This window comes from Neomonachus schauinslandi, chromosome 7 (genome assembly GCF_002201575.2).
Source record: "Neomonachus schauinslandi chromosome 7, ASM220157v2, whole genome shotgun sequence".
NCBI classification, from domain to species: Eukaryota; Metazoa; Chordata; class Mammalia; order Carnivora; family Phocidae; genus Neomonachus; species Neomonachus schauinslandi.
Window position 1 is genome coordinate 130,713,056 of NC_058409.1, and position 6,502 is coordinate 130,719,557.

Consider the following 6,502-nt stretch of genomic DNA (forward strand, 5'->3'; position numbering starts at 1 on the left):
TGATAAAGTACCCGCGAGTTAAGACTCAAGTATAGACCCTCAAACAATGTGGAATGGGAGATGGTGAGTAAAATACTCTCCCTCCCCACCCTTTCTGAAACAAATCTGATGTATATTCAATACAGTATATCAGAAAGTCCCTAGGAGGTAAAATCTGTGTTATTAGCCAGGAAACACTGTAATTACATAACTAATATTAATAATTTTCTATTATTTCTCTTCCACTTCTCCCACTTCCTCATGGTAGTACCTGGAAACAACCTTCCAAATAAATGTTGTTTAAATTTACATCTCCCTAGTGACAAATGATGTAACATAATCTTTGATTGAGAGTCTACTTTTAGTAAATTTGGACTAGGACATTACTATTAAAAGTGACCTTAGAAAGCACAATCTTGGTTTAAGATTCAGGAATTTCATCAGATAGCAGTAAGGATTCCATCAGTGGTAGTAAGTGGTTATAATAACCTCTGGCATGCTACAGTGTAATATTTACTAAGACTCATCCACCAGGATAGATTGTTATGCATACTGTTGGGGTCTTTATGTAGGGTTCATCATGTAGGCATGATCAAATATTAACTCCATTGACAGCCCCACTATAGGGTTTGGAGAACTTCCAGGTTGGGGAACACAGGGAGGTGGCAGGACTGGAGAGGGCATGGAAGCTCTGTGCCACATCCCATAGACCTTTCCTAATGCATCTCTTCCATCTGGATATTCATGTGTATCCTTTATCATATATTTTTATAAAAAAACAGTAAACAGTAAGTAAACTCTTCCTGAATTTTATGAGATGCTCTAGCAAATTAATCAACCCCAAGGAGGGGGTTGTGGGAATCTCTGGTTGGTCAGAAGCACAGATCACAGCCTGGACTTGTGATTGACATCGGAAGTGGGAAGACTGGCAGTCTTGTGGAACTGAACCCTTAATGATGGGATTTGTGGGATTTGATGCTATCTCCAGATTGATGATATCAGAAATGAGTTAAATTATAGGTGTCACAGAGAGTTGCCTGGTGTGGGAAAAACAAAACAAACACCTATCTGGTATTGGAAGTGTTGTGAGTATGGTTGTAGTGTGGGAGTAAAGGAGGAACACAGGAGGAAGACTGAGATTTTCCTACACAAAGGAGAGTTTCTACATCTTACAAGAGCTATAGGAACAGAATCTGAGCTAAGAGTGATATGAAGTGATCTAGACCGCCATCATACCCTGCCCTAGTAGAGCAGGAGTATATGGAAAGCCATAATTAATTCAGTCTGTTTCAAGCTCATCCTATAGTAGATCCAATATATACAGACACACCATGAGGTCACCTCCTTGGTTCTTGAGTTCATAATTATGATGAATATTCTTAGAATCCAGAAGAATCTTCACATTGCTTTCCTGATATTTGTCATAAGAGAATGACAAAAAGGCAGAGTAGAAGCCTTTTAAACTGCTTGTTTCTACCAAGATCATTGGTATTGCATAAATCAGTAAATTGTTCCTTTTTTATCCCTAAATAGTTAGTCCATTGTATGGATGCAATACAGTTTGCATATCCATTCATCTGTGGAAAGACATCTTGGTTGCTTTCAGTGCTTTGTGATTATAAATCAATGAAGTTTCTATAAGCATGAACAAACAGGTTTTTGTACAAAAATAAGTTTTCAATGTCTAGGAGCATGACTGCTACACTGTCTGGTAAATCTATGTTTAACTTTATAATAAACTGCCAAATGATCCTTTCAAAGTGACTGTACATTGTTAGTTTCAACCAGTCATGGATAGTATTTGCCAGCATTTTATATTATCAGGTTTTTTTTTTTTTTTTTTTTTGGATTTTGAACCATTCTATAGCGCACAAAGGTTATGCTTATGTGATGTAACTTTGAGACAAAGAATGTTACTCAAACTTTAAAAATGTCTTCCTCAAAAATCTGTATAAATAAATTTTTAAAAAGGCAACCTTATTCTCAATGTTGTTTAAATTTACATCTCCCTAGTGACAAATGATGTTGAGAATCTTTATATATGCATATTTGCAATCTATCATCTTTGATGAAGTGTCTATTGACATCATTTATCTACTTTTATACTGGATAGTTTATTTTCTTGTTACTGGTTTTTAAGTGTTCTTTATATATCCAGGAAAAATGCCCTTAATCAAATACATGATTTGTAAATATTTTCTTCCCATCCATGGCTCGTATCTTATTTTTTCATGGGAATGTTAACAAAGTACAACTTATTAGTTTTTTAATATATTGTACTTTTTTGTTATATATAAAAACTCATCAAACTTAAAGTCAAAGCAATGTCTCCTATTTTTATTTCTATAAGTTTTATAGTTTAACATTTTATATTTAGGTCTATGATCTTTTTTTTTTTAAGATTTTACTTATTTATTTGAAAGGGAGAGAGACGGAGTGAGAGTGCAGAGGGAGAGGGAGGAGCAGACTCCCTGCTGATCAGGGAGCCCGAAGTGGGGCTCGATCCCAGGACTCTGGGATCACGACCTGAGCTGGAGGCAGACGCTTAACCGACTGAGCCACCCAGGCGACCCTTTAGGTTTATGATCTATTATGAATTCACTTTTTGTGTAACTTGTAGCAACCATAAGTGTCTCACAGAACCTATCGGAGACTCACTGGAAGAAATCACATTTACCTTAACTCAAAGATTAATTCAAAAGATCGTTTATTTTTAGTAATTGTATAACCAGGATACAATTGTATAACCAGAATACAATTAATATTAATCTAACTCTTATGGAAACAAAGTACCATGAATGAGAATAGGAATAAAACATGAGGTTTATTGGGATTTTTTTTTTGAGATTTTATGTATGTATGTATGTATGTATGTATTTATGTATGTCAGAGAAAGAGAGAGCTGGGGTAGGGAGGAGCAGAGGGACAGGGACAAGCAGACTCCACACTGAACATGGAACCCCATGTGGGGCTCCATCTCACGACCCTGCGATCATGACCTGAGCCAAAACCAAGAGTGGGACGCTTAACCGACTGACCCACCCAGGTGCCCTGAGATTATTATTTTTTTTAAATGCCAGGTTGAAAACTATAGCCAGGGAAGAGGAGTCACTAAAAAAAAAACAAAGACAAAAAACAGAAAGAAAAACCGAGATTAAAATAAGATCTACAGGGACACCTGGGTGGCTCAGTCTGTTAAGCGTCTGCCTTTGGCTCAGATAATGATCCCAGGGTCCTGGGATCCAGTCCCCCATTGGGCTCCTTCCTCGGAGGGCAGCCTGCTTCTCCCTCTGCCTGCCACTCCCCCTGCTTGTACATTCTGTCTCTGACAAATAAATAAAGAAAAAAATCTTTAAAAAATAAAATAAGATCTACAAATGAAAAAAAATAAGCTAATTTAAAAAAATGATTTTAACAGCAAATTAAATTCAGCTAGAGAGAGAAAATTTAAAAAGTAAGTGTTGTCAGATTGCAGTATGGAAGAACATAAAAACATAAAATACAGGAAACTGATTAAGAGTTATAGAGAGTTGAGCTGCCTGGGTGGCTCAGTCTGGTAAGTGTCTCCCTTAAGGCAGCTCAAGTCATGATCCCAGGGTCCTGGGATCGAGCACCGCATCAGGCTTCCTACTCTGCTCTGCTTCTTCCTCTCCATCTACCTTCCCCCCTGATGGTGCTCTCATGCGTGCTCTCTCTCTCTCTCAAATGAATAAATAAAAAATCTTTTTTTAAAAAAAGTGATAGAGGGTAGAGCAAGGATCTAACAAATATTTAATTGGAACTCTGTAAGTCAAGAGGCAGGTTGGAGCCAGAATATAAAGACGATGTCTGAGGATTTTCCAGAATTGATGAAAGACACAAACTCATAATTCCAAGAAGCCAGCAAATACAAAGTGGAATAACTATAAGTAAATTCATTCTTAGACACATCATAATAAAATTCCAGAATAGAATAGCTAGTGGGATGGAAATAGATGGGGGTGGGGAGAGAAGATTCATTACTTTTTGTAGGAGGAAGAATTAAATTGACTATTAACTTTCTACAGTAACCATGGTAACGAGGACTTAGACCAAAAAAATTATTTCCAACGATCTGAAAGAAAATAACTGCCTATCTATAATTCTATTTTCTACAGATACTTTAAAAATAGACAAAATCTAAAAATCTAAGAGAAGGTAAAATTAATCAACCAGAAACAAGTCAGAGAACTTGAGAACGAAAAAGCTGTTGTAAAATAGTTCTAGTGTGCAAAAGTTTTGTTTCAATAACAATACCTAATAATAATAATAATAATAATAATAATAACAATAATAATAATAAAATCTTTGGAAATTGTGGTTGTACAACAGATGTTAAAATCAGTGTTCCTTTGGGGCGCCTGGGTGGCTCAGTTGGTTAAGCGACTGCCTTTGGCTCAGGTCATGATCCTGGAGTCCCGGGATCGAGTCCCGCATCGGGCTCCCTGCTCGGTGGGGATCCTGCTTCTCCCTCTGAGCCTTCCCCCTCTCATGTGCTCTCTGTCTCTCTCATTCTCTCTGTCTCAAATAAATAAATAAATAAAATCTTTAAAAATCAGCGTTCCTCTGTCACCCATTAACCCCAGGTTATTTCCCTCATTATCTCAGTTTTAACTTACTTTTCATAGTCTTCCTTTCTTTTCTTATTTTTTCCTCTTCTTTCTTTTCTTCTTTTTCTTTTCCTTTTTTTAGGCTCAAACCAGAGAAGTAAAACTCTTGTTTTCACTGTCTGAACATCAATATGCGGGGAAAGCCAGCAGAAGCCCTTGTCATAATAGCCTTGCCTCGAGCACAATGCAAGTAACACTTCCATGGGGCACGTATTCAGCTCCTTCAGGGTCACATTCCCCTTCCTGTGGTCTATCCATAAAGCCCAAATATCTCACGGAGCTTTTCTTCATTGATTGCATCTGTTCTGTCGTTTTTGTTACCCAAGATAAGGATTGGCACATTGGATATTGTTTCATTCATTGGTCATTAAAGCATTTAGCTCAAGTGTGGTTTCCACGAGGTGAGGATGATCTGCACAATCCACCAGAAAGACAATCCCATTGATTGCTGGGAGATAATTTTTCCAGACCCAGCATGTTTGCTCATGCCCTCCAAGATCAAAAATTGTAAAAGTCATTCTAGTAATTGTCAGCTCTTCTGATGTTGGATCTAATGTTGAAACATGTTGGCCCAATCAGTCATCATTGAGTATGTGTAGAAGAGTGGTTTTGCCTGCATTGTCCAAACCCAAGAATACAAGTTCTCCAGATTTCTTATAGAGTCCTAGGAACTGGAACATACTGTTGATCCACTCAAAGAAGAAAGACATTATTAATTCTTACTGTGGCCAAGGGTTTCCTCTGGCAGCAGCAGGAGGCTTTGACCTTCCCTCACAGCATATAGCCCAGCAGCACCCCCACCCCCAGAACCACCAGTCATGCCTCTTTTCTTATTTTTCTAACCATCATCCTTCCCCTTGACTACCATGTGCACAGATAATCCATCCAAGATCACATTCACTCAGTTTCAAAGATCTTTTCCTCATATGGTGTTAGTCACTATTCCATGGTTTTACCTTTAATTTTGATTTGTTAACTGCACCTTCTCAGAGATCTTGGTTATTACACAGTAACAGAAACATGGCTGTCCTCTATGATACTGTTTTCTATGGAACTGATGTTTTACACAGGGAGACATAATTTTTCTAAGTGTTGACTAACTTTCAATTCCCTTCATCTGTTTAAGGAATTAGAGTGAATAAACTACTTGAATGTTTGCTGAACACATTCATCATTTTTATATACAAAAATATAAATGAAAATTACTAAAATAGTCTTATGCAATTAATTTGAATATTATATACATTTTTTTTAAATCTGACATAGGGCTAAGATTCTGTATGTGTTCAAATTTGGAAAGACTTAACTTTATTCCATCAGATGATGTCTCCCTTTGTGCATCTTAAGCAGGATTTTCCTCTTTCTTTGCTAAAGATCTGTTTATCCAGGTCTCTCTTGCTGCTTTAAAAAAAAAAAAAAAAAAACTGATAAAAAGGCAGAGATGTGCACATTTGCTGCCATTGACACTTTGCTGTGTATCTCATTCTAATTTCCTGCCACCAACTCCCAAATTGATCTATATCTTGGCAATTCTCTGAGACAATCTGCTCAAAGTACCATCTACAGGTTTAAAGATAAAGTAATTATTTTTACAACCAAATAACAACAACAAATGACCTTTACGCTTTTACTAAAACAATGTCTGATGATTACTGATATGTTTCCAGTCAAGACTACAGCAAACAACCCTGATTCATGTTACAAAAATAGTAAAATTAATTAAAAGCTTTGAAAATGTTCCTCTTGTCCCTTCTCCCCTCCCCATTCCAGAGATAACTTCAGTCTCATTGCTAAACTTGCTGCTCTGTTAATGCCATCCAATAAGAAAAAGAATAGGCAAATGAACATTATTGTTCAATATACCACCCGATTCAGAAAAATAGTAGCCCAAAAAG

At 36.9% G+C, this 6,502-nt stretch overlaps 1 pseudogene; it reads right to left on the reverse strand.

The window, feature by feature from the left end:
• Positions 1-543: 543 nt before the first annotated feature.
• Positions 544-5,317, reverse strand: LOC110584875 (annotated as a pseudogene).
• Positions 5,318-6,502: the final 1,185 nt, after the last annotated feature.